Below are 27,824 nucleotides of genomic sequence, written 5' to 3'. Positions count from 1 at the left end.
ACATTTTGAGGAAGTAACCTCCTACGCCGATCACTGATAAGGTTGCCAGCCGCACTGAAAACTCTTTTGGAGTACACACTGGAGGGTGGGCAACTTTAGTAATGCAAAGCCAGTTTGTGTATGGGACTCCAAATTGCCTCTTTTTCCTGCCAGTACTGAAAGGGACTGTCTGACATGCCTATTAGGATGTTAACTCTGAAATAGTCCTCCACCATTCTGTGAATGAAGATTGTATCACACAGTCACGGTAGAAGACATGTCACTAGTAGGCAGTTCTCTCGGGCCCGACCAGATGTAATTTTTTGGTGAACGGTCTGCATAACCAACAGGCATTTTGTAAGGAAATTTTAGTTTTTTCCTGGCAGATGCAGAAACTGAAGGAGGAGATGATGGCATTTCACGTGCGGCTGCAGCTGACAATTTTTTCACCAACAGCTCTTTGCATAGTTTTAGATTTCGGTCTGTTGATTTTCTCCAGGGCATCCAGGCCCTTCAGCTAGGGTCTCAGTGAACGGTCTTCTCTCGTCCCCTTTTCTTATATCCAATGGTACTAGACAGGGGTGCCCTTTGTCACCCCTGATCTTTGCTTTGGTTATTGAGCCCCTTGCAGCTCAAATCCACCTTGACTCAGATATTAGAGGTACCCTACTAGGAAAAGAAGAATACAAAGTGTCCCTTTTGCCGACGACGTTCTCCTAACTTTTACTTCTCCCCACACGTCTCTACCTAAACTCTTTCAGGTCTTGACTGAATACGGCTCACTTTCAGGCTACAAGATCAACTTTTCTAAAACTTAGTCTCTCGCACTCAATATATCATCCATGGCCGTGGATCTCCTGCACCACAATTATAACTTCGCCTGGTGGCCCTCTAAAATTAAATATCTGGGAGTCTATATAACAAGCAGATATGACACCCTATTCTCTGCAAACGTTCCCACTATACTTAAAGCAATAAACTGGAACTCCTCAGATGGTAAGATCTAATTATTTTCTGGTTAGGTAGGATAGTGGCAGTTAAAATGAACCTCATGCCTAGACTACTCTACCTCTTCCAGACCATCCCTGTTTCTGTTTCTAAATCGACTTTATTGCAATTGCATAGGTGGTTTGTCCAATTTGTATGGAAATCCAAGCCTCCCCGTATCAGTTTTATCACTCTTGGTTGCCCCACTACCAATGGGGGCAACGGGTTTCCTGATATTAACCTCTACTATTACGCTACCCATTTAAGGCAGGCAATAGCCTGGTTTGCTTCTTCCCAGATACCTAGGTGGGTAGAAGTTGAAGCTAACTCATGCGATATCCCTTTTATGTCTGCTATTGTAGGATTGGCTACACCTGAAAGGCCTCAGTCTGCTCACTCACATGCAGTTATTTCTTTTACATGTTCCATTAGGGATCACTGTATATCTCACTATGATATTACCTCCTACCCATCTGCTATTACTCCTATATGGTTTAATCCAGCGTTTTCCAGGGTTTTAACCTTACCCGCTTCTCTCCATGGATTAAAGGTGGGGTCAGGGTGGTATCTGATATCTTCGACTCGGGTGGATGCACCTCTCTGGCTTCTTTAGAGAATAAACTCAATATATCTTCTATCAATACGTTTGCCTATATTCAAGTTTGACATTTTATTAACTCCCTTCCCCCTAATTCAATTGATAGATCTTTAACACCATATGAGTCTTTGTGTCTACGCAATCCTCTCATGAAAGGTATCATATCTGTTATTTATAACCTTTTGCTTTCTGTTAAAGTCCCAGTTACGCCAAATCATGAACTCCAGTGGGAAAAAGATTTAGGGAGTCCACCTGATGAGGACACATGGTTTGTGGTGCTGGAGAGGGTATCCAGGTCCTCTATTTCTGCCTCTGATCAATGTTGGAGAGGTTGTGGTGCGTTAGGTACTTTCATATACATATGGTGGTCATACCCTAAAATAGCTCAATTCTGGGACGGGGTTACCCGTCTCCTTTCGGAAATTTTTAAAATACCACTGACTAAATCTCCCTGGTCTTTCCTCCTTGGCTGTCCACTGGAGGGCCTTAACAATCATCCTGATAAGCTCTCTTCACATATTTTAAATGCAGCTCGATGTTTAATTGCAAGATACTGGAAAGATATTGACCCTCCTCCTCGCCAACAACTTATAAATAACATTTGGTACGTGGCCGCCATGGAGAAAATATCAGCTTATCTACACAATACCTCTCATAAGTTCCTCATCGTTTGGCGTGACTGGTTCCTATATAACAACACCACACCACACGGGACCCTGCCCTCAGGCTTTTCGAACCTCCTACTCTAACGATTACAATTTATTTATACTAGTTATTTATTCATTGTCTCTCCATTTCGCTATGGCAATTTTATTCAGGTTCTCCCAATATAAAATATAGACCCGGGCTCGGCCTCCTCCCTTCGTTTCCTGTCCCCCAACTTATACTTTGTCTTCTTCTTTCATTTCCCTTTCTTTTTTCTCAATTTTTCCCCTATCTCTTCTCTGTGTTTCTCTGATTCCCACTTGCGTATTCTTTTTCCTCTTCTGTATTTTGTATTGTTATTTACAGTCTATTTTGAATATGTGCTTTGATATATAGCATTTTTTACTCTTTTCTATTTTAGATTTTGGTCTGTTGGAAAACACCTCACAAGGTAGGACTTAAATCTAGGATCCAGAATGGTCACCAAAATATATTTTTCAGATTTCAATAGATTGATGACTCTTGGATCCTGGTGAAGTGAATCAAGGGCTTGATCCACCAGTCCGACATACCTTGCGCATTTGCTCCATTTCAGCTCCTCCTTCAGTATCTCCAGCTGTTTTTGCAAAAGTCTGATGAGGGGAATGACTTGACTCAACCTGGTAGTGTCTGAACTAACTTCACGTGTGGCAAGTTCAAAGGGTTTGAGTACCTTGCACAACACGGAAATTATTCTCCACTGCGCTTGAGTAAGGTGCATTCCCCCTCCACGGCCTATGACATAGCCCTGGAAGGCCTTTTGCTGTTCCTCCATCCACTGAAGCATATAGACGGTAGAATTCCACCGAGTTACTTCCTCTTGCTTCAGCTGATGGCAGGGCAAATTTAACAGTACCTGCTGGTCATGCAATCTTCGACAAGCGTTTGCCGAATGTCTAAAATGTCTGGACATTTTGAGGGCCACCGAGAGCATCTCCAGCACGTCCCTTTCATTTTTTTAAAAATGTTGCACCACCAAATTAATTGTGTGAGCAAAACATGGGATGTGTTGGAATTCACCCACATGTAATGATCTCATAATATTGGTGGCATTGTCCGAAATCACAAATCCCGAGGAGAGTCCAAGTGGGGTAAGCCATTTAGCAATGATTTCCGTGAGTTTTTCTAAGAGGTTCTCAGCACTGTGCCTCTTAGTGAAACCAGTTATACAAAGAGTAGCCTGCCTCTGTATCAGCTGCCTATTGGTAGATGTTGCTGCTGCTGTTGCTGTTGTAGGCAATACACCTACCCAGTGGGCTGTCACAGTTATGTAATCCTTAGTTTGCCCTGTCCCACTTGTCCACATATCAGTGGTTAAGTGGACAGTGGGTACAACGGCATTTCCGAGGACAATAATAAGACTTTTTTTATGCTCTTGTACAGACTTGGAATTGCTGTTCTAGCGAAGTGGAATCTAGAAGGGGTCTGGAAGCGAGGACACAGGACCTCAATTAACTGTTGAAAACCCATTGCAATAATGAGAGATACTGGGCACACATCTAATACCAGCATAGCTGTTATGGCGTCAGTAATCCGCTGTGCAACTGGGTGATTGCTTTCATACTTGTTTGCCCTTGCAAACAATTGTTTGATAGTTAATTGTTTTTTGGAGGATACACTATAAGTAGTCTTCCTCCTGGTCCCCTTCTGGGATGAAGATCCACTCACAGCAGCAGCAACAGGTGTAGTCATCAAGGATCCTTCTGAGGGATCACGGATAGGAGAGGAGTTAATCATGCTTCGAATAACAGCATTGGATGCAGCAGGACTACTCCCGATGACGAATGAGGATGTTGATAATGAAGGTGTTGGTGGTGGAGATTGAAGGCGCTTGGATCCCACAGAGAGGGAGCAGGTAGGTGGCACTGTACTTGTTACGTTTTGAGTTTTGGAACTTGGCGACATACACTTTGATATTTGATGAATGTGCTCCAAGTGACGTAACAAGGAAGAGGTTCCTAGGTGGTTTAGGTCCCTCCCTCTACTCACTCTTGCTTGGCAATGGTTACATATGGCTTGACAACAGTTGTCCGGATTGGGGTGCAAATAATTCCACACGTGAGAAGAGGATTTTTTTGTCTTTTGTCCCGGCATGACAACAATGGGCTTTGGCTTGTTCAATCCATGGGCAACAGCTGTTGTCTTACTTACACAAAGGACATCCTCATCACCAACATCTTCATCATCATCAACATCCTCATCATCCTTAGCACCTTCAACTACCAAAATATCCTCCTCCATGTGCAATTCCACAAAAGCATCCTCACTGATTACGTCTTCAAAATGATGACTGCCTTTTCCCACATTTGCAGAGGGCACAAAAATTTTGGAACTTGGAGGAACCTCCAGTACACTAGTATTTAGGTCTGGCTAAGAAAATAAATAGACAAAACACACTATTTTTTTTGTGATTTTTTTTTGGGTCCAGAACTTGGGCCCAGAGCACAGATTGATAACAACTGGAGTTGGGCAGCACTAGGTTACATTGCTGTATCTTGTGCGGCTAAGCCTAACACGCCCACACAGAAAAAAAAAAAAAAGACAATATACAGTCAGGTCCATAAATATTGGGACATTGACAGAATTTTCAGATTTTGGCCTCTATTCACCACCACAATGGTTTTGAAATGAAACAAACAAGATGTGCTTTAACTGCAGACTTTCACATTTAATTTGAGGGTAATTACATCCAAATCGGGTGAACGGTGTAGGAATTACAACAGTTTCAATATGTGCCTCCTATTTTTTAAGGGGCCAAAAGTAATGGGACTATCAACTCAAAAGCTATTTCATGGACAGGTGTGGGCTATTCCCTCATTACTTCATTATCAATTAAGCAGGTAAAAGGTCTGGAGTTGATTCTAGGTGTGACGTTTGCATTTAGAATCAGTTGCTGTCAACTCTCAATATGAGATCCAAAGAGCTGTCACTATCAGTGAAGCAAGCCATCATTAGGCTGAAAAATCAAAACAAACCCATCAGAGAGATAGCAAAAACATTAGGTGTGGCTAAATCAACTGTTTGGAACATTCTTAAAAAGAAAGAACGCATCGGAGAGCTCAACAACACCAAAAGACCCGGAAGACCACGGAAAATAACTGTGGTGGATGACAGAAGAATTATTTCCCTGGTGAAGAAAAACCCCTTCACAACAGTTGGCCAAATCAAGAACAATCTCCAGGAGGTAGGTGTATATGTGTCAAAGTCAACAATCAAGAGAAGACTTCACAATAGTGAATATAGAGGGTTCAACACAAGATACAAACCATTGGTGAGCCACAAAAACAGGAAGACCAGATTAGAGTTTGCCAAACAACATCTAAAAAAGCCATTACAGTTCTGGAACAACATCCTATTGACAGATGAGACAAAGATCAACTTGTACCAGAGTGATGGGAAGAGAAGAGAAGGAAAGGAACTGCTCATCATCCAAAACACACCACCTCATCAGTGAAGCATGGTGGTAGTGTCATGGCGTGGGCATGTATGGCTGCCAATGGAACTGGTTCCCTTGTATTTATTGATGATGTGACTGCTGACAAAAGCAGCAGAATGAATTCTGAAGTGTTTTGGGCAATATTATATGCTCATATTCAGTCAAATGCTTCAGAACTCGTTGGACAGCGCTTCACAGTGCAGATGGACAATGAACCGAAGCATACTGCAAAAGCAACCAAAGAGTTTTTTAAGGCTAAAAAGTGGAATGTTATGCAATGGCCAAGTCAATTCAGTGACCTGAATCCGATTGAGCATGCATTTCACTTGATGAAGACAAAACTGAAGGGAAAATGCCCCCAAAACAAGCAGGAACTGAAGACATTTGCAGTAGAGCCCTGGCAGAGCATCACCAGGGATGAAACCCAGCGTCTGGTGATGTCTATGCGTTCCAGACTTCAGGCTGTAATTGCCTGCAAAGGATTTGCAACAAAATATTAAAAAGTGAAAGTTAGATTTAGGATTGTTTAGTTTGTCCCATTACTTTTGGCCCCTTAAAAAGTGGGAGGCACATATAGAAACCGTTGTAATTCCTACACCGTTCACCTGATTTGGATGTAATTTCCCTCAAATTAAATCTGAAAGTCTGTAGTTAAAGCACATCTTGTTTGTTTCATTTCAAAGCCATTGTGGTGGTGAATAGAGGACAAAATATGAAAATTCTGTCAATGTCCCAATATTTATGCACCTGACTGTATATATTATTTTTTGGGGGGGTCCAGAACTTGGGCCAAGATGGACGCAGCAGACAGCACAGCAGTGACAGCACAGGACAGAGCAGACATTACAGCACAGCACCAGTACATGTATGTAGTCCTACATATCCCAGCCCTACACTACCCACCCTCCCTGTTCACTCTCCACAGCCGGAGTGAAATTGTGGCCGCCACGTGGTCCCTTATATACATAGAGACGAAAGTTCGCAAGCCGCAAGATTTCGTCTCTATGGTTTTGCCTCGGTTCTTGTCGGATCTTAAAATTCGGGTGGGTTCAGATCTCTGAGATCCGAACTTGCTCAACTCTAATATATATATATATATATATATATATATATATATACTGTATATACAGTCAGGTCCATAAATATTGGGACATTGACAGAATTTTCATATTTTGGCCTCTATTCACCACCACAATGGCTTTGAAATGAAACAAACAAGATGTGCTTTAACTGCAGACTTTCACATTTAATTTGAGGGAAATTACATCCAAATCAGGTGAACGGTGTAGGAATTACAACGGTTTCTGTATGTGCCTCCCACTTTTAAGGGGCCAAAAGTAATGGGACAAACTAAACAATCCTAAATCTAACTTTCACTTTTTAATACTTTGTTGCAAATCCTTTGCAGGCAATTACAGCCGGAAATCTGGAACGCATAGACATCACCAGACGCTGGGTTTCATCCCTGGTGATGCTCTGCCAGGCCTCTACTGCAAATGTCTTCAGTTCCTGCTTGTTCTTGGGGCATTTTCCCTTCAGTTTTGTCTTCATCAAGTGAAATGCATGCTCAATCGGATTCAGGTCAGGGGATTGACTTGGCCATTGCATAACAATCCACTTTTTAGCCTTAAAAAACTCTTTTGTTGCTTTTGCAGTATGCTTCGGGTCATTGTCAGGGGCGTAGAGAGCCACACGGGGCCCCGGTAAAGGGGGGCGTGACCTAATTTCAGAAGGCGTGGCCATGCCCCCTTGGGGAAAAAAAAGAGTTTTGCAGCGCTGGGAGGGGGCGCTGTGAGCCCCTCAGCTCGGTGCAAAGCCAGTGGGGGGCGCGATCAGTGTGATCGCTCCCCCCTTCAGGCATAGGAGATTGCTGTGGCTGCTACTTAGCAGCCGCAAGCAATCTCCCGCTGCAGCCCAGCACTCGCTGTGTGCTGGGCTGCTGCAGAGGGAGGGAGGAAGGAAGTGAGGGGGCGGTGGCGCCAGACCCGGGCCCCCGCCGGGCCCCTCTGGAAGCCCGGTCCCGGGTAAACTGTACCCGCTCCCCCCCCCTCTCGGCGCCCCTGGTCATTGTCCATCTGCACTGTGAAGCGCCGTCCAATGAGTTCTGAAGCATTTGACTGAATATGAGCATATAATATTGCGCGAAACACTTCAGAATTCATTCTGCTGCTTTTGTCAGCAGTTACATCATCAATAAATACAAGGGAACTAGTTCCATTGGCAGCCATACATGCCCATGCCATGACACTACCACCACCATGCTTCACTGATGAGGTGGTATGTTTTGGATCATGAGCAGTTCCTTTCCTTCTCCATACTCTTCTCTTCCCATCACTCTGGAACAAGTTGATCTTTGTCTCATCTGTCAATAGGATGTTTTTACATAACTGTAATGGCTTTTTTAGATGTTGTTTGGCAAACTCTAATCTGGTCTTCCTGTTTTTGTGGCTCACCAATGGTTTGCATCTTGTGGTGAACCCTCTATATTCACTCTTGTGAAGTCTTCTCTTGATTGTTGACTTTGACACATATACATCTACCTCCTGGAGAGTGTTCTTGATTTGGCCAACTGTTGTGAAGGGGTTTTTCTTCACCAGGGAAATAATTCTTCTGTCATCCACCACAGTTATTTTCCGTGGTCTTCCGGGTCTTTTGGTGTTGCTGAGCTCTCCAGTGCGTTCTTTCTTTTTAAGAATGTCCAAATAGTTGATTTGGCCGTACCTAATGTTTTTGCTATCTCTCTGATGGGTTTGTTTTGATTTTTCAGCCTAATGATCACTTGCTTCACTGATAGTGACAGCTCTTTGGATCTCATATTGAGAGTTGACAGCAACTGATTCCAAATGCAAATGTCACACCTAGAATCAACTCCAGACCTTATACCTGCTTAATTGATAATGAAATCACGAGGGAATAGCCCACACCTGTCCATGAAATAGCTTTTGAGTTGATAGTCCCATTACTTTTGGCCCCTTAAAAAGTGGGAGGCACGTATTGAAACTGTTGTAATTCCTACACCGTTCACCCAATTTGGATGTAATTACCCTCAAATTAAATCTGAAAGTCTGCAGTTAACGCACATCTTGTTTGTTTCATTTCGAAACCATTGTGGTGGTGAATGTGAATGGCCAAAATCTGAAAATTCTGTCAATGTCCCAATATATATGCACCTGACGAGAGAGAGAGAGAGAGAGAGAGAGAGAGAGAGAGAGATTAAAAAATGCAGATGTAAGTCCCTCAGTGCCAACTATTTTCACTGCTACACTGTTTGTATACTAAATGAGAGCACAGTGTGCCATTGGGATAATTAGAGTGCTGGACCGACTGGACATATATATAAATATATATATATTTAATAATATATATTATAGTAATTTGTATATACAATATAAATTTATATTCACTCACTCTATGTAGACAGTGACTGCACACCGTTGCCTACTGGTAGTGGCCGGAGTCTCCTATGGAAGGCACTCAAGAAGTAATAACCACAGCAGATTATAGCTATCTTCTCAAACCTACGTTAAACCCTGTTGTAAATGTACTAGACCTTGTGGTTCCCAAACTGTGTGCCGAGGCACCCTGGCCTCGGGACACTTGCAGGGGTGCCTCAGGTTGGTGGTCCAGTATCAAATCCAATTATTTATGGTCAATGTAATGTAAATATGTGGACAAACAGAAGCGCAAACCTGTCCACAACCACATAAGTAAACCGAAGGATGACAGGTAAGCACAATTTACTTCACTTTACTACTTTACTAAAAAGAAATCAGAATTTTTCAACAACAAACTTTTTGCTTAGGGGTGCCGTGAAAACAAAGCTGATACTCTAGGGCACCGTGACTCAAAAAAGTTTGGGAACCCCTGTACTAGACATTGAAATGCGGATTATGATGACTATTGACTGCTGTGGTTATTACGACTTAAGTGTTGCCACCATCTACAGCCTTTGTAAGAAACTTATGGTAGATAGATAGATAGATAGATAGATAGATAGATAGATAGATAGATAGATAGATAGATAGATAGATAGATAGACAGACAGACAGACAGTATCTATACAGATGAGTCCACTGAGCCGTAAAAGCAGACACAATTGTGCAAATACAGATGGATTGTACAGACTGAGACTTAAGCTGCGTATCCACTACGTGATGTTACTGAGCGATTGCACAATTACAACATTGTAATCGTGCACTTGTTCAGTAATCGTGCACAAATCAGACACAAATCTGGCACTATTATGTCGGAAGCGACCAGCGCTGGTCGTTTCCGACATCAAGTATCTACTGGACATGCTGGTCAATCTACCGATAACAACAGATTGCCCATGTTCACAGATATTGATGTGCCTACACTGAATAATCAATCGTTCAGTGTAGGCACTGCAGGGGGAATGGGAACGATGGTACAATTACGATGTCGTAATCGTACTGTCGTGCCAGTATCTGCTAGTGGATACGCGGCTTTACAATGTGAAACATGTGGATGTCTGATGCAGAAATGGGAAAAAAAAAAAAAAATATATATATATATATATATATATATATAAATAACTGGGAATGTCACCGATATAAAATGGAATCCAGTTTTCCTTTAGGTGCAGAGGTGCAGGGGCCCTGTAAAGTAAGGACGTTGGTTGTGTAAGCGCTTGTGTTTCAGCAGGAACCACATATCCAGCTGGTTATGACATTTGATATGTGATTGTTAGTAACTTAATCCTAATTCCCATTACAGGTCTGAGATCCAGTTTCTCAGATAAAAAAGGGAGGGGGCGTTATTTCCTTCCACTTCTCTCGAACTGAACCGTTATATTATTATGGCTCATACAATAGAGGCTCTTTAAAGCAAATCTGGTGCAAAATAAAATTACACATAGTTTTTAGAAAATGATCAGGATGGCAAATACACAAAGGCAGGATTCTGCACCCCATTTGTTAATTAGGTAAAGTGCCTGGTGTATAGTTTTGCATGATGACTGCATTAATGCACTGTATTAGTTGATCCTGCAGAAAGCAGGTGTACCATTTGTACTAAGGCATCATAAAATAGGAACCATTACAACCATTGCTCAAAACTCGTTTGAACTTTCCTAAAAGTTCTAACACTTCCCAGGCTGTTGCTCTTTGAGGGGTCTATTTACTAAGCAGTGTTAGGAGACAGAGTGAAAAGTGATAAGGTGCCAGCCAATCAGCTCCCAACTGTCATCTTTCAAACACAGCCTGTGAGATGACAGTTGGGAGCTGATTGGCTGGCACCTTATCACTTTTCACTCTGTCTCCTAACACTGCTTAGTAAATAGACCCCTCAGTATCTTAAGGCCAATCTCCTCTACCTGCCATTAATGCTCATTTACATTCTGGAAGAGTGTATTCTTTTGTATGCTCTAGTGACAAGACGTGCCAACTGTGCGCAATTTCATCCAGTTTTACAGGGAAGAGGGTATGGGCATGGTAAGGACAGTGGGCAGACAAGTAGCAAGTAAAGAATCATTGTGGTAACCCTCCCTCCTCGGTGACTGAACCTAACCTCTCCCCTAGTGCCTCAACCTAACCTCCCCGTCTCTTCCCCGCAACCTAACCCTGCCTACATAGTGCCTAACCCTAACCCCTAACCCTAACCCTCTCATAACCCCCCGAAACTTACCTTCGGGATTTAGTGGTCGGAATTCTGGCTCGGGTATACAGACCGTCGGCATCCCAGCTGCCGGGATGCTGACTACATCCCATGCAGATTGTAGGGTTCGTAATGACATAATTGTCCCAGCTACTATTCTGTTGTCTACTAAAATACGGATTGGTTTATAATTACTAATTATGTTATGGGGACCTAATTATTCTATGGCTATAGTAGTGGGGCCAAATTAATGTATGATTATATTAAGTGGGTAGTATTGTTTTATATTATAAGGGTAATATTGTTATTATTTCATGGGGGCAATACTATTTGATTGTTAGTTGGCACAATATAAATGTATTTATGATGGGGCAACACTTATATGTATGAATTTTGAAGACAACAATTAGCTAATGATTAAGAAGGTAAAAACAATACTTATCTCATGGGGTAAAATAAATGTATTAGGGAGCAAAATGAATATATGATTAAATTATAGGTTAATATTAATTATGAATTACATATAATAAGGGGGCAATAACATTTGGGGTCTAGGGCTAATGTTAAATTAAATGACAAGGTTATCGGATTAGAACATAAATATGTTGATATACTTTGTTCACCAGAATCAAATATACCTTGTTTGAAATAAAAGACAACACCCCATATAGTAATGATTATGCTGTTATCCTACCATACTATGCTTTTACTAGCAAAACATTGGGATCCAGTATCTAAAAGAATCTCTCTCTCAGCATAGCGTGATAGAATAACAGCATAGCCTCAGTAAATAAACCCTTTGGTCTTGGCCAACATTTCTGCGAGTACACCCTTCCACCACTAGGGACAGTTGTGTCAGCTCTAACCCCCTGTGTGTATCTACAATTATCCCTTTTATAGCTCAGAAGGGAATGAGAGTCAGATGTTTTTCTGTGTTTTTGTTTGTCCCTCATACCTGAGATTCCCCTTCCTATGTGCTCTGCTGATAGGAGATCCCTGTTATCTTTGAAGCTTTATGTTATCCCAGGATATCTGTCTAGTGTAAGGATGCCTGGGTCCTGAGCCTTCATGTCATCACCAATTCTCTTCTGTTTTTCTGAGCTCTTCCAGATAAAGAGGAAACCCTTTCTGCGCTACTATGTACGGAGCAGCACCACCAGTCCCGGTGATGTGTGCACGTGTCTGTCCAGCACGGCAGGGGATATTACCAGATTAAGATAGTCTCCTAATGGGGCTCCTGTGGATGCTTCTAGTGTCCTTCAATTCAACACATCCTGCTTGCTCTCCATGTCATGATAAGATCTCACTTCCCTCTAGTAGCCCTGAGATTTAAAAGTAGTGCAAGCACCAGGGTACGTCTATAGCCCAGACCACATTCCATGTATGGGGCGCACTGTTAAAGCACTGATGCTGTGTAATTAAACAAAAGTGTTGCCCAGTATTTTATTGGATGCCTCTCTACAGCTGTGGACAGTGTGTGGGTGGTAATGGAGGGGTGGTTAGAAAAACGCGGGCGCGTCACAACTGTTTTATAGGTGTGTAGGATCCAGTGGCCTCGTGTCTGCACTCAGGTGTCGACATCTTAGTTCCATCGTCGAACTCAAGTTAATGCTGGCTATAATAGAAAGGTGTAAGAACACATTGTGCATCGCAGCTTGCTGCGTATGGGGCTGCCTAGCCAAAGCCCATACTGACCACTGACCACCACTGAAGGTGCCTACAATGGGCACATGATCATCAGAACTGATCCATGGAGCAAGTGGCCTGGTCTGATAAATCATTTTTTCTTTTACATCATGTGGATGGTCGGGTGCCTGTGCATCCAGAGATGGCACCAGGATGCCCTATGGGGAGAAGGCAGGCAGGCAGAAGCAGTGAGCTGCTCTGGGCAATATTCTGCTGGGAAACCTTGGTCCTGGCATTCACGTTGCGTTGACATGTACCACCTACCTAAAGATCTGGTTCAATGTTCTTCACACTGTAATTATGGACCCCAGCTACATTTCCCCTCATTTGGCTAAGGACTTATAACCATCAACTGTGAAGTACAGAGACGTATGAAGCCAGCAGCCCCAGGTGGAATGGTCCTTTATACAGAGTCTTTAAAACATAAAAAGTTGCAACTTGCTTTGTTATTTATTATGAATGGCTAATATTATTCTTTGTAGCAATTAATATATCCCCACATCGGGGTATTGTTGTACAATACTGAATCTTCATTAAAATGTTAGTTTGAACCTGAGATCGGTTTGGGTGTTTATGCATTTATATATTCTCCATGGTTGATTAATATATTGTTCTTCAATTAGGGTACTAATTGTGAAATACTCCATTAAAAAAAAAAAGTTACCGAATTTTAGATTAAAACATATTTATCAACCTTTAGGCTGCTCCATCCTGGAGAGGGCAGCCAGGTCAGCACTACGGGGGGGCGTGGAGCATCATCTTGCCCAGTCCCCGCTAGACAATGGGGAAATTACCAGCATTGTAGAGCGGCAGGGCCAAGATCGCGTGATTCACCGCGTTGGGGTGGCTCCAGGAGACTTGGCTTCTCTTCCGGTCATGCCGGGAGCGCCATTCGATTTTCGGGAGAGTCCTGGCCGTTCCATAGGCATGAATGGTTAAAACCATAAAATAATCTTAGTAATAAGTACAGTAGGTTTCCCTGTGCACTGGAGATACCCAGGGCCGTCATCAGGGGGGAACTGCCAGGACTGCAGTCATAGGCCCAGACAGAGAGAGGTCCCTCTCTGCAGCTACAAAGGAGGATCTGTATAGAAATGTCCTCAACAAACTGGCCATCACCATCGAGGATACAAAACAACCAACAATATAGGCGAACAAATACATAGAAACACAAGGAAGCATCACATTTAACGTAAGTCGGAGAGAAGGCAAAATTATGTCTGCAGGATCGCCAGACCAACTAGCACACTGGGAAACTCTGACTGACAGCGTGAGGCATAAGGTATAGATATATATTCTGAGAGGGAGGTGGCTGTATATGTGTGTGTGAGAGGGAGGTGGATGGGGCATGGCTGTATATATGTGTGAGAGGGAGATGGCTGGGGCAGGGCTGTGTATATGTGTGTGAGAGGTAGGTGGCTGGGGTATATGTGTGTGAGAGGTAGGTGGCTGGGGTATATGTGTGTGAGAGGGAGGTGGCTGGGGCAGGGCTGTGTATATGTGTGGAAGAGGTAGGTGGCTGGGGTATATGTGTGAGAGGGAGATGGCTGGGGCAGGGCTGTGTATATGTGTGTGAGAGGTAGGTGGCTGGGGTATATGTGTGTGAGAGGTAGGTGGCTGGGGTATATGTGTGTGAGAGGGAGGTGGCTGGGGCAGGGCTGTGTATATGTGTGTGAGAGGTAGGTGGCTGGGGTATATGTGTGTGAGAGGTAGGTGGCTGGGGTATATGTGTGTGAGAGGGAGATGGCTGGGGCAGGGCTGTGTATATGTGTGTGAGAGGTAGGTGGCTGGGGTATATGTGTGTGAGAGGGAGGTGGCTGGGGAAGGGCTGTGTATATGTGTGTGAGAGGGAGGTGGCTGGGGTATATGTGTGTGAGAGGGAGATGGCTGGGGCAGGGCTGTGTATATGTGTGTGAGAGGTAGGTGGCTGGGGTATATGTGTGTGAGAGGGAGATGGCTGGGACAGGGCTGTGTATATGTGTGTGAGAGGGAGATGGCTAGGGTATATGTGTGTGAGAGGTAGGTGGCTGGTGTATATGTGTGTGAGAGGGAGGTGGCTGGGGCAGGGCTGTGTATATGTGTGTGAGAGGGAGGTGGTTGGGGTATGTGTGTGTGCTTGTCCACGCGCACGCACGCACAGACGGTGGAGCTGCCATGAGGGTATATATGTATCATACTGAGGTAGCTAAGGCAGGGCTAGGGTATCATATACTTTATATGATAGATTGACATGTTATAATAGCACCCACCCCCACAGCACAAACTTAGACAATTTTTTATAACACTGGTTTATTCTAGGGATGTCCATCGACCATCGATGTTTACAAAAACACTGGTGGTTAAGAGCCGATGTCAGATAGTTTTGCCAATAATGGCAGAGTGCCGCCCCACCCCTCCAATGTTTTTTTTAACTTAACGCCAGGACACAGAGCTTAGCTTCACCCCCCGATACACATGTATGTCAAAGAGCAGGGATGAACATCAGTGGCTTAAACCATCAATGTTTTCCCTTTCAATGGTTTCATACCATCGATGATAACCACCAATGGTACCATCAATGGTTACCCACCAAAGGCCATCCCTAGTTTATGCACCAATTGATACCCCACCCCCATTGTAGCTCCACCCCTATTATCCACAGCTCCACCCCTGGGGGGGGAATGTCTATTTTGTCAGTCTCGATTTCTGATGGCAGACCTGGAGATATCTGGTTCCTCCTATTCATATACTGTAGCAGCAGAATGCCTGCAATGCTTTACTATTGATACACATTAAAGGACTTTGAATTACTTTATGTGACATATTAAAATATATATTTTGATTATTCTAAAGTGCATGAACCTATTACATTCCCATTACAGGGACATATGTTTCAAAGCTGAAGTAAATAGCAAATATTTTGATGAAAACTGACAGCTATAAATTCATAATATCACATGTCAGAACATGTGCAGAAATCCTAGTTTGCAAACACGCTTCTCTAGTAAGAGCCTGTGTTTACTTCCTGCAATCTGCTTCATGCCGAATTGGCATCTCCAGTACTAGAAATCTTCACTGGAATAAATATGGGAAGAGTTAAATCCAAGATGTGTTTAAGCAATTCATAGTTGAAATCTTGAGCGTGCATTTATTTTACGTGATTATATTTTATAAACAAATATTTTTTTTATTGATACATTTTCAGATAAGAAACATACAAACAATTAAGCCCAAAGCCAACGTAACCACATGGTAAATGAAGGTACACAGGTCAGATAACTCCGGATAGCATAATGCACTACAAAAAGTTAAACATTATCCATACATAAAGCAAAATCTTTATCAGTACGTAAAACAATAAGTAGTTTTATCATTTATCAGTTCTGCAAATAGCCAATAGTAACTAGCACATGAGGTGCGCTCACAGGAAGGGGGAGGAGTTGGGGTTTGGTGGTGACACAGAAGGACACAACTATCAGATCCATCAAACATCTACCAAACCTAGAGTTATATCAAAAGGACCATATTTTATGGTATTTATGAGGAGCTTTTCTAAATACATTATTCATGGTGTCACTGATGCTGACAATTGAGTCTGCCCCATAGTGTGGAGATAATCTTGCACAAATGCTGCTTCAATAGCAATTGTTTAATAGACGAATCACTTGCTATGGGCTTGGAGCCCCTGAACTGGGAATCGAGCATGTTTTCATGGTAAATAACTATAGAAATCTGAAATAGAAAGATTTAAAGTCTACTTTGAGAAGTTCAAAACTCCTAATAAAAACATAAAGATACACGTGGCCCAAATTAGACACACCTACATGAAGCCAGAAAGTATGTCCTTTACATTTTCCCAGTTCAGGTAATCCCTGTACCCCCAAGAGACCATAACAGAGATTCCAAACATGTATTTCCTGTCTGAGAAAAGGGGAGAGGGCTCTAGAGAAGGCATGTTGACAGTGACCAAGGCGAATTCATCATGTGTACATGGATAATATGTCAACAAACTATCCCTGGTGGTAGTTTCGTGTCTTACCTATTTCAAGCAGCAGCAGTGTCTCCAGTGTCTTCTTGCAGGTCTCATCGATCACATAAGAAGCAGTTCCAGACGAAGACATTTGAGGAGCGATCTTCCCTTATTCCTACCCTTAACACTTCTCCTAGTGCCTAACCTTAGCCCCCACCCCCCTTGCAGCCTAACCTTATCTAGTGCCTAACCTTAATCCCTACCCCCCTGAAGCCTAACCTTAACCTTACCTAGTGCCTAACCTTAACCCCACCACTTGCAGCCTAACCCTAACCATACCTAGTGCCTAACCTTAACCCCCACCCCTCTGCAGCCTAACCTTAACCTTACCTAGTGCCTAACCTTAACCCCACCCCTTGCAGGCTAAACCTAACCATACCTAGTGCCTAACCTTGACGCCCACCTCTCTGCAGCCTAACATTACCTAGTGCCTAACCTTGACCCCACCCCCCTTGCAGCCTAACCCTAACCTTACCTAGTGCCTAACCTTAACCCCCACCCCCTTGCAGCCTAACCCTAACCTTACATAGTGCCTACTCTTAACCCCACCCTTGCAGTCTAACCCTAACCATACCTAGTGCCTAACCTTAACCCCACCCCTTGCAGCCTAACCCTAACCTTACCTAGTGCCTAACCTTAACCCCACCCCTTGCAGGCTAAACCTAACCATACCTAGTGCCTAACCTTGACGCCCACCTCTCTGCAGCCTAACATTACCTAGTGCCTAACCTTGACCCCACCCCCCTTGCAGCCTAACCCTAACCTTACCTAGTGCCTAACCTTAACCCCCACCCCCTTGCAGCCTAACCCTAACCTTACATAGTGCCTACTCTTAACCCCACCCTTGCAGTCTAACCCTAACCATACCTAGTGCCTAACCTTAACCCCACCCCTTGCAGCCTAACCCTAACCATACCTAGTGCCTAACCTTAACCCCCACCCCCCTGCAGCCTAACATTAACCTCACCTAGTGCCTAACCTTAACTCCCACCACCCTGCAGCCTAACCCTAACCTTACCTAGTGCCTAACCTTAACCCCCACCACCCTGCAGCCTAACCCTAACCTCACCTAGTGCCTAACCTTACCCCTCCTGTCGACATTGTGAGAGTGGTGACATTTTGGATGTCAACATGGAGAACATATCAACATTCTGAACATTGTCGACATGGTGTCTGTTGATATGTTGAACCAAGTCAACATTCTAGTGTCGACATTATGAATGTCAACATGGTAACTGTCAACCATGTGACCAGATTTCGTGAAAAAGATATTCAGATAAGCTACTACTTTGTGTTCTTGTTGTGATACAAAGGCACTGTCCTGGTTTATGGTTCACTGAAGTTATTTGTTTTACATTATTACAATATTGTTGTTTTCTTCCTTTTTTATTCTGTTGAGGTCTTTGGAGCACAAAAATTGCACAGAAAGGTAACGTATAGCGTATCACAGATCTACACTAAAGATCCTATATAATTATCATATACGTGCACATATGAAGGACGGGGGTTGAGAATGTCATATTAAATGACAAATCTACTGCACAATCCAAAGTAACAAAGGGACTCATCATTGGCCCTTTTTAAAAAAGAAAGTAAAAAGCAATATTTAAACATTGCCACTTTTCTCTTTCCTTTTATCTCTATCAGTGCTGGAAGTATGCCGGTATGAAATGGTACGTCATACCAGCACTTCACTTCGGCACCCAGCCAGTGCTGGGACTGTCACTGTCCCAGCACTGGTCAACAAGTGGCTGCCTGTTTAAACTTGGCTCCGGCCGCAAGCCAATCACAGCTCGCAGATCGATGGACAATCAGCCGCGACCGGCAGCATATTGAATTTGGCACTGTCTGTTTGACCCTAATTGGCTGCTGGTCTGTGAGTTGTCATTGGCTCTCGGCCAGCACTAAATTCAATATGGTGCTGAGGTGTCAGGGGAAGGGAGCGGCACCAGTCAGCAGAGAGCGGTGCGGTGTGTGCTGGGAGGTGAGCTGGGAGGGGCTGTGAACTGAGAGGTGTGTTAGAAGTTGAGATGGGGGCTGGAAGGTGTGCTGGGAGCTGGGAGGTGTGCTGAGAGCTGGGAGGTGTGCTGAGAGCTGGGAGGTGATTTGGGAGTTGTGCTGGAAGCTGGGAGGTGTGCTGGGAGGTGTGAAGGGAGGTGTGCTATGAGGGGAGGTGTGCTGTAAGGAGAGGAAGTGGAGGTATTTAAATATCAGGGGAGCTCAGAATTTGGGCCTGCCTAAATAAAGCCCCCCTGATATTACCATATCCCCACTTCAAAATTTCCATTTTGACCACTGATCTCTATATTTATATTTTTTGGGGTGCCGGGACAGACCTAGTGGTAAAAGTCTGTTCAGGTGAGGAGATAACAAAGCCCAGTAACGTCTTTTGCCTTTGCAATAGAGAGCACGTGCCGAAGGGGCCAGAAGGTGCAATGTAGTATGGGAAGAGAATGGTCTCTTCCTGCTTATCTCCCGCTGAGGATGCACATAACGCCATCCTGGTGCTTCTATCATCTTACTAAATACAGTTTATCCCTAACCCCCATTGAAATCAATAGGGGCTGCAGCACTGTTATTAGAGAAAAGAAAAGGCGGAAAAATCTTTTTACTAAATAGAAAAAAATGCTAAAGAAAAGTCTTTAATTTGTTTACTAAATAGACCCCCATGTCACTAAAGGCTTCATTCATTACTAACCAAAATTAAAACAATCAATTTACAAATCTTTTGCAGTACAAAATACTGGCACCAGACATGAGCAAAATAATTTACTGTTCATACACATCAAAAACTATGTTTGCATAAGATGGTGTTATATTGGAGCCCATTGCAGTGTCTTCAACCTGCACATAACATTCTTCTGAATATTTCAAATGAATACATTCAAGAAACAGTGTTGGAGGTTTCTGCAATAGCTCATCTGGTGGCTCATCGGGAATGTGGTTAACTCACCGCCGCCCGGAATGCCAGCAGTCAGAATCCCGATGCTGGAAGTTCGACCTGGTGCTAAAGATAGACGTAAATCCCGATGCCTATCTTTAGCCCGACAACAAAATCCTGACAGACGGCATCTCGAAAGAAGGTAAGCAGGGACAGTTAGCTGTTAGCTGTGGGGGGAAGGGTTAGTTTTAGGCACCCCTGGGCGGACTTAGAGTTAGGCACCCCCCAGGGAGGGTTAGGGTTAGGCTATGGGACAGGTGGGTTAGGGTTAGGCTATGGGATGGGTGGGTTAGGGTTAGGCTATGGGATGGGTGGGTTAGGGTTAGGCACCACTGGAGGGAGGTTAGGGTTAGGCACCCCCCGGGAGGGTTAGGTGTTGGGTGTGGGAAGGGGGGTTACAGTTATGCACCACCGGGGGATGGTTAGGGTTAGGCACCACTAAGGGAGGGTTAGGGGGTGAGAGGGGAGGGTTAGGGTACTTACCAGCCCCAGTGGGGATCTCCACTGTTCGGGCTTCCGGCTTCGGTATTACGTCCGCCGGGAACACATCTGGCGGCATTACATACCGATTCCGGCTCATCATATGATGTACAGATATGTGTGTTTCTTATCAGTTTCTGTACATTATCTATGTGGTATAATAGTATACAAGGAACAAGCTTCCCTTGTGCTGTGTACCGCTAGCTCCAGGATCAGTCCAACTTCAGCTGTACCATGTTTAAAGTTGTGTCTCTTAAAGCTAGAAATACTTTTTAGGCAGGGTGTAAAAAGTGACTTAGAAAGCAGGCTAAAAGTCAAAATATAGACCCACACACCAGAATAATTTGGTAGCCAGGGGTATGTATAAGAAATGTATGGGTTGTAGGTAAAGTAGTATATAAGATTGGACAAATTGTATGTTTGGTTTACTTATCTTTTCATTTATCCAACCACTCTGGATTGCAAAATCTTAGATTTTATCCACCTTAGATTTAATGTTACTCATAGTGTTAAAGTTAATCTTCTTATACATAGTATGATCACCTAGTTGTCTAAGTATTCCAACATCATAGTCAATAGCATCCTGTTGCACCACCATTATACGCTATGTGCAGGGGCGAATCTATAATGAGTGCAGGGTGTGCGATTCTACTTAACATTTAACTAGCACCTTATAGAAGATAATAGCTAGAATCTGACTGGTTGCTATGGGAATATCACTTTTAAAATTCTCTTCTAAAAACTCTCACTTTGATGAAGATTCACCTCAAGCAGCAGCAGCAGCAGCCCTAGTGCACAAGGATTCTCCTTCAGAAATCTGGATAGGAGATGAGTCATTTAAGCTTTGCAAAATTAAGGGTCTATGTACTAAGACGCTGCGTTAATGCCACTTCTGCTTCGCCTGCTACCGCTGTGAAGCAGGAGCTGGCTACCGCAGCTGTTACTAAAATTAGACCAGCCGAGGAGGGTGAACGTTAAGTCACCCCCTCGGCGGTAACAGCTGACACTCCCTTCCCCTGACAGCCCTGTGTGTGACTCACCATCTCCAGGCTCCGGCCGGCAGCAGCAGCAGTGACTTTTTTTTTTTTTAAACAAACTTTATTTAAAAACGGACAACCTGACACAGCTGAAGTCTTGCTTCTCCAGTGAGGAGAAGCAGATACCGGCAGCTACGGGAGGCGATATCAGCGCTGGAGAAGTCACCTGACGGTAAGTGGCATCTCCTCTTAGTAATACCTGGGACACTTAGCACTGCCATAGGTGTTTATGGCAGCGCTAAGAGCCCCAGGTCCAGTGTGATATTGTAGCCTGCACTTAGCGCTGGCAGGCTCCAGGCAGAGAATATCCCTTTAGTACATGCTGAGAAGCGGTATGTACAGGGATTTTCTCTGCCTATAGCGTTTTTCCCCCTTTTCTCCCCTTAGTACATAGACCCCTAAATGCAGGAGGACTACCTCCCATCGCTAATGAGGAGGATGATGATGAAGGTGTTGGTGCTGGAGAAGCGGTCCACTGGTTTGCCTGTTTTAATGGTGAGACATTTACCCCCTAGACTCAGAGCGAGAAGGTGTTGCATGTGAGGTTACAGAAGATGCCTGACTGTGTTTGGCCCCGGCTTTCAGAATAGGCATTCTAGTGCATGAAACAGCAATAGCAGGACCACCACTGGCAAAGAAAGACCATGGTCTGAGCCTTTCCTTGCCACTGCGTGTGGTGTATGGCTTGTTGGATATTTTACATTATTTGGCAGTAACTTTTCCCTTTGTTGTTAGAGGTGATGTTTTCTGTAAGATTGTGAGATACTGTTTAGATTAGAGGTGCCCTTTCTTACATCTTCCTTCCCCTTGATCTCTTTTAGTAGATGTCAAAGAAGTACTATCACTGCCAGCACTAGTACTGGGTTGCTCCTGCTCTTCTATCGACTGATCTATGATTGATTTTATTTTTTACACCAAGACAGAGTAAAGTTACTGTAGTTGAACTGCCACCACTCCAAGGATCCATTCACTAAGCCTTGGAGAGATATAAATTGGACAAAGATAAAGTACCAACCAATCCCCTCCTAACTGTGACTTTACAGGCAGTGTTTGAAAAAATGACAGTTAGGAGCTGATTGGTTGGTACTTTATTTCTCTATACTTTATCTCTCTCAAAGGCTAAGTGAATAGCCCCCCAAGTGAACGTGCAATGATACGGAAAGGAGGGACTTTTACCGCTACCATGCATTTAAAGACTGGAGATTTTTGTTGACACCAGCACACAAAAAATTGTCTTTCTGTCATACTGCTTATTTATTTTTGGCGCGCAGTTGGAGGGCACAAGTTCTCCCACCCTCACTAGGTAAAATAATATACGCTGCCTCTACTCTCCTGTGTGAACTGGCGTTTGATCATGAGGGAGGTTTGGTGTGGTGGATAGTGTGCTATCACATAGACACTTTGTCAGAAGTCAATTAACCTACCAGAATGTTTTTTGTGGATTATGGGTGGAAACCGGAACACCTGGGGAACCTGAACATCTGTGGCCACTTCTCCATATGGCAGCAGCAGACTGCTTACTACAGTAAGGAAGTCAGCGTACACTCTCACTACACTTCCATGACACTTCCATTAAACGCCCATGACACTAACATGACATGCCCATGACACTTCCATAACACGCCCATTACACTTCCATGACATGCCCATGACACTTCCATAACACACCCATAACACACCCATAACACTTCCACGATACACCTATGACACGCCCATAACACTTCCATGATACACCTATGACACGCTCATAACACTTCCATGATACACCTATGACACGCTCATAACACTTCCATGACACGCCCATAACACTTCCATGACACGCCCATGATATTTCCATGACATGCCCACAACACTTTGATGACACGCCCACGACAATCCAATGACACGCCCATGAGACTCTCACGAGACAGGTAAGTTCCATGCGAACACATGATCGCAGTCCAGTTATGGCCCAGTTCATGGAAAATTAGGTCCATCAGATGAATCCATCCATACACACTAGTGATCTACGTCCGCGTGTGGATATCTGATCGGCATGTGCAGAAGCAATATTCTGTGGTGCATGTACAGTATTCTCAAATCCATGAGATAAGTGTGCATTGCACTTGTGTGCAACTCTTATTCTCTGCACAGATAGATCGATAGATAGATGCTATAAATTAAGCATAAGTGCATTACAAGGATAATTTGGCTTTAAGCTGCAGAATAAAATGCTCTTGTCACTTGTGTGCTGGGAGACTGGCATAAATCAACGGTTCCTTCATGAGAAGATCTGGGAGACCCTGGGGAAGGATCACTGTGCTGTACAGTTTACTGCAGCCTCAGGAGAGACGACTACCAGCTACAAAGAGATGTAACCCTTTCCTGCCCTGTGTGGGGAGTAAAGGGGTTATAGAGAGTGCCCTGCTAGCAATGCCTGCAGCAAGATGAGCATGGCTGTCTGTCGGGATTCCCAGATGTCTGGGTTTATCAGGGACTGTCCCATACGTAGTCCTGCTTAGCATGATAATGACAGCTGACTGACAAAACACAGCAGAGCCTTGAGTGTGTGTGCCAGTCTAATTCATTGTCTGTACATTAATAAAACTCCACACACTTTGACATCGTCATTAAGGAACAGTCCCACCCGATCAATGGAATGAGAAAAACAGTGAACAGTGGATTGTGCAATGCAATGACATGACGCCTATTTTGGATAATTGAGATGTGTTAAACTGTACGCTTTTACCACCACTTAGGCTGGAAGGAAATAAATCAGTGTGTGAGGATGACAGCTAGCCTCATGAATTCTATATTAACACAGACACACACATACACAATGGCTAAAGTAAACATTCAATCTCACAATTCACAACTGACATGGTCGAACAACAAAGAGATGAATGTTTTACAATGGCCAAGTCCACATCTCAATCCGACTGATAATCAGTGGCACTGTGTGAATATTGCAGTCCACATCCAACCAACCTGCACAACCTGGATCAACCTGCAAGGAAGAATGGGCAAAAATCACTTCCACACAGTGTGCAGACCTGGTAGAAACTTACTCCAACATACTTAAAGCTGTTATTGCAGCAAAAGGTGGTTCTACCAAGGGGTGGGTACGGGATGCTGGCGTTCGGGATCCCGGCGGTCAGAATCCTGACGCCGGCATCCTGACAGGGTTAGGATACGGACACCTAACTCTCGGTATCCTAACTCTCCCCCTCTCCCTACCCCTAACCCTCCCTTCCCAGTGCCTGAACCTAACCTCCCCCCTACTGCCTAAACCCAACCTCCCCACACCCTAAACCTAATACTCCCCCCCTTAGTGCCTAACCCTCCCCCAAGTGCCTAACCCCTGTCGCTAACCCTCCCCCTAACCCTGCTACTTACCTTCAGGATGCCGGCGGTGGAGATGTCAGCGTCAGGATCCCCGCGATCGGTATTATGACTGCATCCCATCCCAAGTGCTATTCTACAGAGATTGAATATTTATGCAAACAGACAAATAATGAGTAATGTGTTTGAAAATGTGCTTTAAGAGCCCACTGGTTCACAATAAAAATATGTCTAGAACAATCTGTTTAAGCATCAATTGTAATACAGACTTAGGGGTTTTATTACTTTGCAAGCGTGTGTGTCTGTATTTTTACTGCTGAGACACATGGAGTTCCAGACACAAGATAACACTTGCAAATTAGCAAACACCCCTGAAGAAGTCATTCTTGATGAAACGCGTTGGGTGATAGTAGCTGTATTCCAACAATGACACACAGATCCACCTATAGCTCGGACCCTAGAGAGGGTTATTGTGAACTTACTGTAACATCTTGTCACAGCTGGTGGTCAGTTATATGCATAAAAAAATAGTTTTTATGCGATAGTGTTTGAGCTGTTTTAAAAAGCATATTAATTTTTTATTATACTACACAATAAACGACCTCAACCTTGTTTCTTGGGTGTGCTTGGTGGAAGGGTTTTCCCGTAGGCTCCATCATCATAAATTGGGATTGTGTATTTGTGGAGATACGCAAAAAGTGGAAGGCTATGTTTAGCAGGGACTGAAGTTTCCAATCCTGAAGAAGGACCCAAAAGAGTCATACAGGATCTACAGACCTTCCAGGTTAGCTATAGATCAAGACTTTTTAATGTACGCTTAAGTTATATCTAATCTTGATTGGGTCATTTTTAAAATTACTACACTTTGAGGATTATATAATAGGAGGTGATCTGCAGTTACTGCGGGAACTCTTGCAAGTCTTCCCATATTTTTAAAGCGGCAATCATTTTAAAGGCAAAATCAAGCTGTTTTTTCCTTTAAAATGAATGCCGCTTTAAAAATTCAGGAAGACTCACGGGAGTTCCCGCAGCGACTGCAGATCGCACCCTATTACATAAGCTTCTATAAGCGCCCTAAGTGTAACAGCTCTTTCGCCGTTTATCAGATAATTTGTCCATGTAGTCTCTCCTATATCGGTAAGATACAATATAAATTCATGGTATGGTTGGCAATGCACCATTCTGCCATACATGCAGCACTTCAGAGTGGCACTAGTGAGCAACAGATCTTCTTTTTGCCAAGGCAGTACGTAATGGGCCTGATCCGAGGATGAACGCACATCTCCGATGTTTAGGGATCTGCGCCTGCGCAGGACCTGTTCTGTACATGTGTAGATTGGGTTTTGCGATCTCACTCGCAGATCCCGCAAGCCTCAGCATGATTGCCAACACTGCGCAATTGGGGGTGCAGAGTGGGAGCATGCCTGATCGCCATTCCTGAAAATGGAGGCATGTCACATCCGTTTTCTGGTAGGGAAGAGAGCAAGGTCTGCGTCGCCGGATGCAGATTCCAGGCCTCTTGCATTGCCAGGCACCGGCCAGGCTACGAAGAGGCTTCAGTTCCCGCTGCCTGACCAAAGGGGCAACCGATGGTTGTGATGGTGATCCTAGCCTGCAACGTCAGTCTCAGTGCTGGGATCACAAATTCAGCAAAGAGGTGTCTGACACCTCCCTCTGCATTTGCACCTGAGATAGACAGATGTGCACATTTGCTCGTGTGTGCCAACTATGTCTAACCTCAAATATAGAATGATAGACCACATTCTTACAATACTTAGGGGTGGTGACCATGGTACATTATTATTATCTATTGGTCATGTCCTTATAATATGTAGTGTATTACACTTGTTTTATTACATATTTTTCTATATCTGTTCACATTTTTTGTATTCCAGTGCTGCCATTTGTATATTTCCAGTTTCTGTGGTGATGACCCACTAGCGTCACAAGCTGTGCGTCTGCTCATGTACAATGACGTCATCCGCTAGTTTCCAGAAATGTGGCTACACACATGGTGGTATAGATGCAAATAAAGTAAGCTTGTTTTATTGTTTATTTGTAATCCTGATGACAGTGTCTAGTACACTGAAACGTTGCTTGAAGATTCTGCGTACAGTGCAGTTTCCTTACCACACTTGGGTGTGCAGATGCGCTCTGATATACGCCTTTGGCCTCGTGCGTTCAAACACCCAAGGCGTGCGTGTACCAGAGCACGGCCACACACCCAAAAGTTGTATATCTATTTTATAAAATGGCCCCTGTTGTGACAAAATATTTCTATGTTGAGATGATAGATCATGTCGGTTGACACAGATGCAGAATAGGTGATGAAAAATAGGCTGTTTAATTTTAATTATTTTTAATGAATAAACATTTCATTGGATAACAGTGCATGGGAATAAAACAGTTGAACAAACAGTATAGGCTGTTTAACATTAATGACTACTGTCAGTTTAAGAGAGGTTCATTTTGGAAAGAAGACATGTCAAACAGTGAATTGTACTGGCAGGAAATGCTTAATCCTTCTTCAGGGTCAACGCTGAAGTGGCTGCTCAGGTAAGTCGTGTTTAAGTTTAAGGACTGATGTGTATGTAGTGAGCTAGTATGTAGTCATTTCTTGAAATTGTTTTGTCAGAAATGTGTATTTCTGTCAGTGAGGCAATGATGTGTTCATTTTCTGCGAGCAGTGTCTCTGTGAGAGATGTTATTGTTTACACTTGTGGAGTGATAGAGCTGTGGCTTTTTTGATAAGGTTCAGATAACAGTAGGAAGTAGATCAGGCATGAGGCGTGAACAGTGATGTTATCTAGCTCAATATACAACACCATTTTGTGAGTGTGTGTGTGTTGTTTTAAAACAAAGATTGAGAAGCCCCCCAGTGTTTGCAATCATTTAGTCAAACACCTAATTAGTGTAGGCAATGGCTTCATACCAAATAAAGAAAAATTAAAAGCTTATCTTTAAGATGACGATTCACTCAAAAAATTCACCAGGTATATTGACTTGATATTTTATAACAAGTTTACAGTGAATAAAACCACATAGAATAA

The sequence above is a fragment of the Taudactylus pleione genome, unplaced genomic scaffold (genome assembly GCF_031769625.1).
Source record: "Taudactylus pleione unplaced genomic scaffold, aTauple2 ptg000329l, whole genome shotgun sequence".
NCBI classification, from domain to species: Eukaryota; Metazoa; Chordata; class Amphibia; order Anura; family Myobatrachidae; genus Taudactylus; species Taudactylus pleione.
Note: the sequence above shows the minus strand (reverse complement) of the source record.